This window comes from Mauremys reevesii, linkage group 9 (genome assembly GCF_016161935.1).
Source record: "Mauremys reevesii isolate NIE-2019 linkage group 9, ASM1616193v1, whole genome shotgun sequence".
Classification (NCBI taxonomy): domain Eukaryota; kingdom Metazoa; phylum Chordata; order Testudines; family Geoemydidae; genus Mauremys; species Mauremys reevesii.
The window spans coordinates 100,000,007-100,013,601 of NC_052631.1; positions in this window are offsets into that span (position 1 = coordinate 100,000,007).

Genomic DNA, 13,595 nt, shown 5'->3' on the forward strand with positions numbered 1-13,595 from the left:
CAATGCAGGGACACCTCATTCCTCCTGCCAGTGCCCTCACCAGAAGGCGAGGCTGAGTGTGAAGGATGTCCTGCTGCTAATCCCTGCCTAGGGACGGGGGAATATTTGCCAGGTGAGCGCTGGCCTCCTGTAGTAAATCTCTACTGCTACTCGACTAATTTCATGTGAAACATAGTTTTAGCACCCTCAAAGTGGAGTTTATACTGGTAACTTACACCAGGGGTCAGTTTAGCCCATCAGTTTAAACCAGCACATGGTAGATGAGATAATAATAATAATAATTAATAATAAACCCTAATTATTGAGAAGCAAAACATCTGAATTAGTAAGTATGAAATGCAATCAGGATTTCCTAAGGCAATCTTCCTGTTCCTGCAGCCTCATCATGGAAGTGGCTAATTTCATTAATTTCATTTAGTCTGTTTCTTGATGGTCTTCAGCCGTACTACTGTGATGCTAATATTGTCCTGCTTTGTTATCTCTAGAGAATGAGTGGCCAATTTGAGCCCCTTAATATAATTTGGCTTCTAAGTTTCAAGGGGATCTATTCACCAGATCACTCCGTCTCTAGTCGGAAGTTGGGTGAAGTCTGGAAAGCCATGAATATGTTATGTCGGCCAGGTAAGGCATTAGCTCTTTGTATTTGAGAACAAAAACCAAAATGCTGACACAAACTATGCAAAGCAAAGAAAGGGTTCCTAACAAGAGCTGAATGTTCAATCACATCAAAAATGTGAGTTCAGTTGGTGACAGATACTGTGATCACATGCAATATCTTTGGGGACCATACTGTATTAAATCTATAAATGGTTTATGTATGATTTTGTACCACCCTATGGCCTGGTCTACACTGGTGGGGGATTGACCTAAGATACACAACTTCAGCTACGAGAATAGCATAGCTGAAGTTGACGTATCGTAGATCGACTTAGATTGACTTACTTCGCGTCCTTGCGGCACGGGATCGACGGCTGCTGCTCCCCCGTTGACTCCGCTTCTGCCTCTCACCCTGGTGGAGTTCCGGAGTCAACGGGAACATCGATCCCCAAACGTGCATCACGTCTAGACGAGACATGATACATCAATCCCCAATAGATGGATCCCTACCCGCCAATCCGGTGGGTAGTGTAGACGTACCCTATGGCTGGGAGGAGAAAAGAGGGGAGGGAAGGGGACCACAGCTCATCCAAGAACTCAAAACAGCGAGAGGTCATTAAGGTGAATCACTGAGACTAAACAGGAGTCGTTTGGATATACTGGTTCAAGCTGGGGTTTCCAGAGACAAGGAGTCAAAGAAAGGGCTTTTGCAATAAAAGGATGAACTTGAACAGACTCAGGGCCATTTTTCTGATCCAGAAAATAGTCAGAACCTTCTTGTCTGGGAGTGCGGGGGAGGGAAACCCTGTCAAGGGTTGGAAAGACTTTGGCCTGCTAGGGCCTCATAAGAGTGACGGGTGACTCCTGGTATGTTTAGTGTGTGTGTGTTGCTTTTATGTGTGTTCTCTGGAATGCTTTTACCCTAAGAATAAAGGTGCTTGCTTACAAAGAGCTGGGCAGTGTCTTGTAACTTCTGGAACTTGTAACACCCTCATAGCCCTGGGAGAGAAAGCAACACCCAGGTGCTGGCCGATAGGCAGGCTGGCTTTCTGAGATATCACAGTGTAAGGCAGGGGGCTGTGCAGCCTTAAAATCCCCCATCAGAAGGGAGTGGGACAAGGGGCAGAGGCAGGTGACAGCTGGAGACCTGACTGGGTGCTGCTGGAATGGACTGTGGAGGGGGAGGGATACAGGTCCTGTTACCCTGAAAGTGTGATACAGTTGACTAGTGTTCAAGGTGTGACTATTTGTTTGGAACAGGGTGTGCTGCAAACACTAGTGCCAATGTGTACTCCGGTGGCTGTTTGTGCTGGAGGTGTTGCAAATGCGTGTGTGAACAGGAGACTTATTCAAGGCCTCGCTCTGTTTATAAACGTTTCAGTCATCCAACCTGGGAGCAGAAATACCACCCGGTGATTATTCTGAGCGTCACTTTCTCTTACTTAACCTCACCAGTCAGAGCAGACTCTGACTTCAAAAGAGAGTGTAGCGGGACTGTGCAGACAGAAAGGGGTGACCGCTCCTGCTTGGGATGTGCTCTGGACGCACTTGAGTCAAAAGCAGCCTTCGAACGGCCACTAGAGGCCTTGGAAATAGCTCTGGCCTGGGAGAGCTTGAAAAGCTGAAAACGGTAGCCTGGCTCGGTTACAGCTGAGTTCTGTTAGTGAATGCTGTGTTTAAATGCTTTGGGGGCCGCCCATCCTCTTCCATACACAGCGTTAGCTGCCCAGGCTCCTTAACCGGCTACATTTCGTTTTACTTTTCATGGGGATGTAAACAGGATCAGAACCAGGGATTTGCGGAGCTGAAAACAGGAGTCTCTACGGCTTGGGCTATAGGGCCATGCTCTCCAGCAGACCTGGGACAGACCCGTATCCTCTGTAGACCACATACACACAGAGGAATGTGGCCACTTCCCCGGGGCCCAGCCCTGGTCTCCACATCCCTGTCCCCAGCGCTCCACTCCGCCACAGCCGACTCCAGCCGGTGCCTGCGCGTGTGACACACACAAGGGCAGAGATGGAGTCGGTGGGAGCGAGAGGCAAGGGCCTCTGGAGAGGGGGAAGGACTCACCAGGCAGCAGCTGCGGTGGTGGTGGCGGCCTCGGGGAAGGAGCGGAGCAGGGATGGGAGGAGGTGGGGCCACCATGGCCCAGGTGTCTGGCGGCGGGGCGGCCTATTATACCCGCTGCCCATGCTTGACACCCTCCTCTCACTCATCTCCATGAAAACCCCCACACCGAAATGTCTGCTCCTGCCCCACTGTGAGTCCAACGCTCTGTGCCCTCAAATCCCACCCCTATACACACAACACTTCCGGGGGCTGGGAAGGCAAAGGCTCATCAGTAACCAGAAACCCATCGGGTTTCAACTGGCAGCTAGCAGGCCTGCTGACTGTTCTGGCCTCCTGTGGAACATCTGCCGCCCTCCGTCCCCAACAGGACAGCGAGAACTCAAAATGGCAGCCACTGACCCCCGTGAGGGTAATGGGGGCACTTCAGTCAATACGCTGTGACAAAACCCAGGATTCCAGGATTAAGAGCTAGACTTGGGAGCTGTTCTCAGTGCGTAATAACAGCTTTACTGACCCTAAGAATTTCTCAGCGAGGCTACTTATTCCCAATGCCAATAGGTGATGTCTTTATATTAGCTATGTATACCCCCCCCACACACACATATATACCAGTATATCTCTTTTATATATCATTCCCGTATAGCAGGGGTCGGCAACCTCTGGCATGCAGCTCGCCAGGAGAGGGGTAAGCATCCTGGTGGGCCGGGCCAATTTGTTTACCTGCCGCGTCGGCAGGTTTGGTCGATCATGGCTCCCACTCGCCGTGGTTCACCGTCCCAGGCCAATGGGAGCGGCGGGAAGCAGCACGGGCGAGGGATGTGCTGGCCGCGGCTTCCCGCCACCCCCATTGGCCTGGGATGGTGAACTGCAGCCAGTGGGAGCCGTGATCGGCCAAACCTGCCGACGCGGCAGGTAAACAAACTGGCTCGGCCAGCCTGGATGCTTACTCTGGCGAGCCGTGTGCCAGAGGTTGCCAACCCCTGCCGTATAGCATTGCCAATTTTGGTTGGATGTATTCCTGGCGGTTTCATCACATGACAATCTTTAATTAAAGGTTAATCTTTAAATCCTGGAAACTCCAGGATAATCCTGGAGGGGAGGAGTGGCAACCCTGCTCCTGTAACATCTGGTGCAAAACTCAGAATGCACCAGGAAAAAACGACACTGAAAAGTTCAGTGATTTCTCAATCCCGAAAAAAATGAGCCCATCCTCATAATTTTGTCTGCCAAGAAAAAATTAGCAGGAAGAAGCTCCAAGAATGCAGTAAAGGGCTCTCTCCAGTTCTTGCAGCCCCTCTGCTTAACGTGCGGGGTTTGATGTAGAAATGACACCAACTTTTGGTAGTAAACCTAGTTTTAGTTAGCAGTGGACCCAGCTTTGCAATTTGCTGGTCCTTTGCCTGAAATAGTTGGTACGCTCTGGCCCAAGCGTCAGTCAGTGAGGATATTTAAAAGGTGGTATTCTCAGAATTGGAGAGTTTTTACATGATTAAATACAGCCTTTCTACCCCATTTACAGGCTGGGGCTTCCCCAAGGGGTCTGTACAATGTAGGCACCCAGTCCTTGACCAACAGGTCAGTTTGATTAGTATGCAGCACGTGTCAATATGCCTTAACAATATGTACATTTCTTAAACTGGACAGGTGGTGTTTTTTTACCGGAGTTCGCTGTTAACCTAGGAGTCAAGTGAAATTAATTTGATTAAACAGCCTCTTATTGCAAACCCATGCAGCAAATGCAAAGCTGTTATCCCAGATTACAGTGCTCAAGCGCTCACATACAGTACCGCTTTGATCACCTTGCTCTCTGGAAGTGTGGTGATCCTCCCAGCTTAGCCTGGGGTATGTGCTGTACTCACTCTCCAGCTGCCTGGAGAATAGCTTGCAGAGATTTGCATTTTCTTTGTAGATGCTCGGTGGTTTGGATCCTGTGCTGTTAATCCTGCCTACACCATGGGACTGGCATGATGGTTTTCCTCTAAATGACTATGTAACTTCAGGCATGTCTACACCTGCCATTTAAAGTGGGAAAAGTCCCTTTTTTGTGCAAAAACCATGGAACGTCTAGTTGCCAATGACCTTTTGCAGTGAAACTCAGAAGTTTCACCGCAAACAGAAAACCACTTCCATGAGAGGCGAACAGCATTTACTGGTGATGCTTTTGCGGTGATGTGCAAGTGAAGACACGTTCTTCCTGTTTACCCAGCTTTTAGCCTCTGCAGGACATCCCACAGAGCCTGGGTGACCACTCTGGCCAGCAGCTCTGCTGCCAGATAAACAGACATCCACCCATCCCCCTTCAAAGGCCCGGGGAACTTTCAAACTCCCCTTCCTGTTTCCTTGGCAAGTGCTCACTTATCATCTGGTCAGGTGACAATGGCTGCTCCCCGGAGCAAAGGATCCCCTGCGTGGAGCAATGCTGAGCTACTGGAACTGATCAGTGTTTGGGGAGAGGAGGCTGTGCAGATACCCAGGATGCTCCGCGATCAGCCCTCCTTCCCCCCCCCAACTTCCCACAAGGCCTATCATCAAAATGGAGAGAGCTGCACTGTGAGACAGCTTACCTCAGTGCTCTGCTCTCATGGCGATGGAAGTGCTGCAAAGGTGAACACTCTCTGACGCCTGTGCAAGTAAGTGAGTACACAAACCAGTGCTTTACTTTCATGGGTTCACTATCACCGGTGAAACTGACAGCACAAAAACTCTGCAAGTGTAGCCAGAGCCTTCTGTTTCGGTGTGGCAACTGGTGGTAGTTGGAGTGTTCACTGCTCTCGTGGCGTTAGACATGTGTTATGTGGAGACTAGGATTAGGCCCTGATCCTGTATCTGACATCCACAGATGAGTCTCAGCATATAGTTTCTCTCACACATCTTTGCAAAATGGAGTCTCTCAAGACAAACCTACATCAAGTCCGCCTTTCACAGAATAACAGCACCAGAGCAACTGGGGATGTGAGGGAGACAGGTGATATAACCCACTTCATCAGATGCATGGAGTAAAAAATACAGTAAATACGGCTATTTCATGTGCTGTATATTTATACCTGCTTACTGTATTTTCCACTCCATGCATCTGATGAAGTGGATTTTAGCCCACGAAAGCTTATGCCCAAATAACTGTGTTAGTCTCTAAGGTACCGCAAGGACTCCTCGTTGTTTTTACACATACAATGAAATCTGCTAGTTTGATTTTAAATCACACTAGGAAAAAGTTTCCAGAGATACTGTAATTGCACGTTACAACCACTAGATGCCAGTCATGCCAAGTGTAATAAGGGAAAGCTTCACTCCAGCACATGCCCAGCATACTTAGCATTGGGCATGGCAGTGGGGTGGTATATCAATATAGGACCCATGGAGATAGGTTTGATGAAATGCCAAAAAATCTGTTTCCGTGTTTTGATATTCCCGTATCCGAGAGGCCGTGTCCCAGGCATTCTCTACCGCTCCCTTGGGAAGGTTCCCGTGGCTCACAGCTACGTGTCTGACCCAGGAGAAGCGGACAGAACGTCTGGCTATTGTTCCTATCTAGCCTGTGTGACGGTAAAGCCTCACCCCACTCCCTCCACACTCGGGGGCTGATCGGAGGCCATTGAGTCAGCAGAAAGACTCTCTCGGTGATGTCAGTGGGCTCTGGAGCAGGCCTCACGTCAGGTAGAAGAGGTGATGAACTCCATCTTCGACTGAGCCGTTCTATCATACAGTGGGAAGTGGCAGGAGGGGATGGGGCCTTTTATCGCTGCAGAAGTTCCCACACTGTGGCAGTGACCGAGCCAGAGCTTGGTGTCTTTGACCAGTGACTCCCCAAACTTCCGAAGGGGCATGGCAGCCTTGAGGCCTGTCGGGAAATGTACTGCACCCGGATGTGCTGGTGTGTTACTGAATATTAAGTATCCAATATGTATTCATTCCATTTCCTTTGCAGTACCTCGGATGTTCCCCTGCTCCTGGCCCGGGTCTTTCCAGCAAAGGTCACATGACATCTTTCAGACCAGCTGGTTTGTACCGATGAAGCATGAGAATAAATAAATAAATGTTATTTATGATCATGAAAATTCTTCCCCCTGCCCTAGATTGTAAGATTCCTTCCCCAAATGACCTCACGTTTTCCTGCAGCGTTTACTGCTGCTGGCCACACCCCACTCGTACCAAATTTGAAGCTGAGAAGACTTTTGTTTGGGATTTTGGAAAGGGCAGCTTGGCCTTGTAAGGGAAAGCCAGTCTCAGCGTTACCTGTCTATGGCTCTTATGCCCCCACCCGTTAGAGCAGTGGTTCTCAAACTTGGGCCGCTCCAGGCCAAAGGGGGCTGCAGGAAGCGGTGCGGGCCGAGGGATGTGCTGGCCGCCCTTCCCGCCATCCCCATTGGCCTGGAGCAGCAAACTGCAGCCAGTGGGAGCCGCGATCAGCCAAACCTGTGGACACGGCAGGTAAAAAAGCCGGCCCAGCCCGCAAGGGGCTTTCCCTGCACAGGCGGCGGCCCTAGTTTGAGAACCACTGCCTTAGAGCCAGCGCACCTCACATCCTTCATGCATTTATCCTCACGACACCCCTGGGATGTAGGGCAGGGCTGTTAACCCCATTGTATAGTTGGGAAACTGAGGCACAGAGAGGCTACCTGACATGGAATCATAGACTATCAGGGTTGGAAGGGACCTCAGGAGGTCATCTAGTCCAATCCCCTGCTCAAAGCAGGACCAGTCCCCAGACAGATTTTTACCCCCATTCTCTAAAAGGCCCCCTCAAGGATTGAGCTCTCAACCCTGGGTTTAGCAGGCCAATGCTCAAACCACTGAGCTGTCCCTTCCCCCCTGCTCCGGCTCACACAAGGAATCAATAGCAAAGCAGGGAATTGACCCCAAGTCTGCTAAGTCCAGGGCTGGACGGCCCTTCCTACCTACTGAGCAGCAACCATGGCTCCATTTTTTCCCTCGAGGGCACATTTGGATGCTAATATTTAAAGCCTGATAAACGATCCCAGTAGCACAGGAAAGTAAAGCAGAGCAGTAACTAGCCCCATGGCTTCGTCTCTATTCTCACGCCAAGTCGATATGTACGGCGCTGCCCCGGCGCAGCTACACCAGTACAGCTGCAGCATCTGTGGGGAAGATGCTCTATGCCAATGGGAGCGAGAGCTCTTCCGTCGGTATAAAAAAATCCCCTCCGCGAGTGGCAGAAGCTACATCAGTGGGAGAAACGCTGCGCACACGTGCTTACGGGGCGGGGTGGGGTGGAATATTCACACCACTGAGCGACAGAAGTTTTGCAGGCATAGGTTATAGTGTAGATATCGCCTGAGTGCATCACTGTGGAAGTTAGAGGAGGTGGATAAAAGCAATCAACTATTAGGAACTGCTTGTCCCTCTGGTGTGCTGATAATAGTGCTTCTGAGCACGCAGTCATTTCTCATATGCTGGCCTCTCTTCAACTGGGCTGAGATAAGGGGCTTTCAACTCCCATATTAGAAGGTAAAGCATCTGCTATTGAAAACATGAGGCACTTTAGTAGAAGTTAAAAGCTCTTCCCCCGGTAGGTAAAGGTTTCAGTGAGTAGCAGCCCTGCTTATGTCATCCTAGGATTAAATGTATTATAAACCCAGTGGGCCAGATTCTGCTCTGTTACACTGTCTTAGTCCCATTGACTTCAGATTCCAGTTACTCTGGATTTGAAGTAGAGAATCCATCCCTTGAGGAAAAAGAACGAGGAGTACTTGTGGTACCTTAGAGACTAATACATTTATTTGGGCAAGTTTTCATGGGCTAAACCCTACTTCATCAGATGCATGGAGTGGAAAATACAGTAGGAAGATATATATACATAGAGAACATGAAAAAATGGGGGTTGCCATACCAACTCTAACGAGACTAATCAATTAAGGTGGGATATTATCAGCAGGAGAAAAAAAAACTTTTGTAGTGATAATCAGGATGGCCCATTTCAAACAGTTGACCAGAAGGTGTGAGTAACAGTGTGTGTGTGGGGGGGGGGGGGGGGAAATTAGCATGGGGAAATAGTTTTTAGTTTGTGTAATGACCCATCATCCACTCCCAGTCTTTATTCAAGCCTAATTTAATGGTGTCCAGTTTGCAAATTAATTCCAGTTCTGCAGTTTCTCATTGGAATCTGTTTTTGAAATTTTTTTGTTGAAGAATTGCAACTTTTAGGTCTGTAATTGAGTGACCAGGGAGGTTGAAGCGTTCTCCGACTGGTTTTTGGATGTTATAATTCTTGACATCTGATTTGTGTCCATTTATTCTTTTGTGTAGAGACTGTCCGGTTTGGCGAATGTATATGGCAGAGGGGCATAGACGGCATGCCAATGATCATTTTCAGAACAAAGCATTTCAGTTTTTCAGTTCCAGTCACCTTTTTGTTTAGAAATTGCCTTGAATTTTATTTTTTAAAACTTCAAAACCGTATCAAACTGCTTGAAATTAAAAAAAGAAACAGTTTGTTCAAACTGAAACAAGTATTTTTTCACTTTTCAGTTTGCTGAAAACCGGACATTTTCATTGTCCCCAAACAGTTTTCATCTTGAGTTTGTGAATTTTCCCACAAGTCAAACAGCCATTCGCACAGCTCTACCTCATACCACTGTGTTCTACTTTCCAAAACAGGAACACCAGGAGGGCAAATCCTTACCCCATTTGAGGGATGTGCTATTTCGGGACAAGCTCAGCCATTTCAGACGGGGGTTGGGGTGGCGCGGTGGCCAGCAAGTGGCCACACCTGGGGATCTGGAACAGCCTTTGGTGTGGTTCAGGCCTTTCCCTCACTGCTGATGCTGAAGCTTGTGCGTGGTGCCTGCCTAAACCATTATGACCTTCTTCTTTTTTAGCGTATACATCTCATTTCCCTACTTTAGATGTCGTGTTTTGAACTTTTTTCCATCTTTATCGTATCACTAGTGTACGAGGGTAGCAGTGATTTTGGTTCAGCTCTCCCTAGGGATCCCACGTTAACCTCTTGGGGCTGGGCTGTCATGCTCACACTAGGCATTTACATTGTGGGCGAGAAAGCCAGACTCGCAGGCCTCTGTTGATGGGGGAGTAGCCATCCCCAAATGCCGGCTGGTGTTTTCAAGAGAGCAGTCCAGGGTAGCGAGGTCTGATCCTGCCCATCTCACCCAGAGAGGCGGGTCAGAGGGGGGCAGCTGAGCAGTGAGAGGATTCCCTTGGTCCAGCCAGGTTAGAAAGGGGGCAGTCACTCTTTGAACCGTCAAGCAAAACAAGATGCAGATTGAGCTAAATTGGCCCCTTAGCATCCCAAACCCTCAGATGGGAGCACAGCGCTGATGGGGAACTACTAGTTCGCCAGCTCCAGCAGGCCCATCGGATGAGATTTCCACCCCAGCCAGTGGGGGTATCCTGCAGGGTCATCTGTTCTCATGGAAATTCTGCTGCTCAGGGCTGAAATCTCATCCCTCCCTCCCGCCGCCTGCCCTGGGCAGTCTGAGAGCTACTGCTCATGCTCTCTGGCTCACGCCTTTGATCATAACTCCCGTCTGCTTGTCCAGAGGTTGCCCGTTCACGCTCTCAATGCTACACCTGCATTGTCAGCATGGCCCTCACATCAGTAACCACCTCTTCTGGTAACTGCTTTTCCTTCCCCTGACCAGTCGCTAGCACCTGCTCCTTAGGGGAATATTGGCCTCCCACCCAGCCTGGTGGTTGTTTCAGGACGGGTGGAGAGGCCAGGCTGATGTGCTCCAAGCACAGACCATTAGAGACTTCTACCCGCTCCCCGTGCAGGGCCTGTGCCTTAGCTGGTGATCGTGGACGGCAGAGCTGGTGCACTCGGGTATGGTTCGGCAGTGCGGTTGTTTGACGCAGAGATGGGGTGCTGCTGAAAGCAGCAGGTGAGGTTGGTCATGTGTCCCTGGCCCTCGTTCCTGTCTGATCCCCTGCTCAGCTCCATGGACCCGAGTCCCACAGCATGCAGGGGGTGTGGTTAGACTCCCTGTGTTATTGCCCTATTACCCACAATCCTTTCGGTCTCTGCTTAGCAAGGCAGCCTCTTCTCGGTCCGGATTTCCACACTGAACATTCAGCCTAGTCAATTACATTTTAGTGGCTTGCAAACCGAAAAGCATGGTCCACAGCTCTGCGCCTGACACTGCTAGGGGACCTGGTCCTTGGTCCACGCTTCTGGTCTGTGACTGGTGTTACGCTATCTTTCTACACTCAGCCACAAAGCATGTACCAAGCACTCTTAACGTCTGTGCTAAGTACCCAGCTCTTGCTATAACATGGTTCCTGTAACAGCCTCGTGGTCGCTGGTTTTTACCCTTTTTGGAGCAATTGTTTTCCTGGGAGCTACAAGGGCCGGTGACTCTAGAGCGCTTTGGTTCACTGTATTGAAACTTTGCTGCTCTTAGTCACAGTCCTCTCTGACCTGTGGGCCTTTCATTTGTTATGGGAGGTGCTGCAAAACTCAGGCCTACAGGGGGCACCATTTAAAAACATATCAGCATTAACCATCTGTGCCATCTACGTGCAATGTACGTGCAATGTGGCTTTTCCCTCTCTAAGGAGAAGGCATCCTGGAAACACCACACTAAGGTCAGATGCAGTGCTGCCACATGGTAAATGGTCCTTTAACGGCACCTGCTGTGGGCTGCCACCCTGCGTCCATGGAAACGTTCCATCTGAAATGACACAGCTGCCCTTTCGCTGGCCAGAACTTCTGCCTCAAAGTGGGATGGTTTGCTCAACAAGTTACCCCGTGCATTGGATTTCTCAGAGAACTGATGTTCCTCGCACCAGCTGCTCCTTTCTGACCCGCAGTCCCTTGTTCCCATGCAAAGTTTGCAGAACTAACTTCAAATCCCAGAACTCATGGGCTGATTTCAGAGTCTATGCAAACTCCCTGGCTCCAGTGAACACTGGAAAAGACTAGGTGTTTTTTTAATGCTGGCATCCCTGGATTGTTTGGCTTGCAGAGAGTAAGAGAGATTAGATCTCTCCCTCACACACCAGCCGGCTGGATAGCTTGCCACACCAAGGGAGTTTGTCTTGCAGTGCTCACCACACAGTAGGTGTAGCACTTGCACTGATAGCTTCCAGTACGAGGAGACGCTGCCCGTTGGGCATTACATCAGACCCTCTGCAATCCCCACCTGGCTTTCCCAAGGCAGAGATGTCCCCTGAGTGGTTGCAAACACACATTCTGGCATCATAATTACTTGCTTTCCTCAGCGCTTCCAATGTGATCTACCTTGATTGGGGTCTGGGACAGAAAGAGGAGCCCAGGTTGTTCATTGGGAAGGTAGAATCAGGGTGGGCAGAATTTGATTTTTGTTTTGTATAATTTTGATGGATAATGTCAATGTTCATTTTTAGGCATTTTTTATATTTTTATAGATTTAAATTTTTGCAGTTCCATGGAACAACAGGTTTTAAGCATTTTTTTCTCCAATTTTTATTGATTACAATTTTCACTGTTTCAGGAAATTGGAGTGGGGGGGAAGAGACAATTATTTAATGAAGTAGATTCAAAAAGATTCAAAAAGTTAAAGCTTTATCACTGTTAATACACAACTTGTCAACATCGCATGTCAAAATATACAAAGCAAATATCCTTAAATCAACAAATCCTGTTTTTACTATTCATTCGCTACTCCCTTTGTACCAAACCTCATTCAAATCTTAATTGCGGGATTTTGACTTTAATGATTTCTCAAGCGGCAATTTTCTTACGTTGCCTATAGGTACATTTTGATTATTATTGATGGAAATATTTTTTGTCAGTTTGTGGGTGTACAGCGAAATCAGCGTTTACCAACGTTTACCAATAAAAATCGAATCCTTCCAAGAGTATTTATAGTGCATCTCCCCACGTGTCCTCCTTTCTCTGTATTTGCCCTCTGACTATAAACATTGGTCACCTCGAACGAAGGACTCGCTTTCCCGCTAGAGAAATGGTGAAAACGTAGGGTTCAGACAGATAGTAGCTGGCCCAAACCAACTCTTGATCCTGAACAATAAGCTACCTTAGTGCCATCAAGGGACCTGTGTTAGCAAAGGGAAGGGAGTTATTACCACAGCGAGCAACCTGTGTTTTCCTTGCTCCATGTAGCAGAGCAGAAGCTGAGATAATGTTGCACTGCCTCGCACACGGCTGGCCTTGATTTCTTATGAAAAGTACCTTATTATGGGGAGTTTCCCGACAGAAACCACTGTCCCATCTTCTTTGAAGTGCACCGGTGGCGGGGTTTGTCTCTTCCTCTTCCAGATCAGCAAGCCATCAATCCCACCTCTCAGCACCCCTCTAGCCAGTCTGGAGATCTTTTTAAACACATAAAGCCATGATCCAGCCGAACCACAGCTCCAATGCAGTGCTTTGTGGAGAGCTGATTGGTCCCCAGAGTTGGTCGGAAAATAGGAGTTTTTTCCACAGAAAATTTAGTCATTTCATCAGAAACTCTCAACCTAAGTTCCCTCTAAGCTGTGCAGGCGCACAGCAGGCTATCAAGGGCCACGCAGGCGGGGAGAGGCACCCCTCCCCCGGCCCGAGCTGCTGCGGTGAGAGAGGGCTGGGAGGAATCCTCTCTCTCCCCACTGCAGCGTCTCTCCCCGGCCCCATCCCAGAGCCTGCACCCCCAGCCAGAGCCCTCACCTCCCCATACACACCCCAACCCTCTGCCCCAGCCCTGAGCACCCTCCTGTACCCCAAACATCTCATCCCCGGCCCCACCCCAGAGCCTGCACTCCCAGCTGGAGCCCTCACCCCCCCCACACCTGAGCCCCCTCCCATACCCCAATCCCCTCATCCCTGGCCCCACCCCAGAGCCCACACCCCCAGCCAGAGCCCCCCCACACACCCCAACCTTCAGTCCTAGTCCTGAACCCCCTCCCACACTCCGAAACCCTCAGACCCAACCCGGCCACAAAACACCTCCATATTGGTGCACATAACAAAATTCATT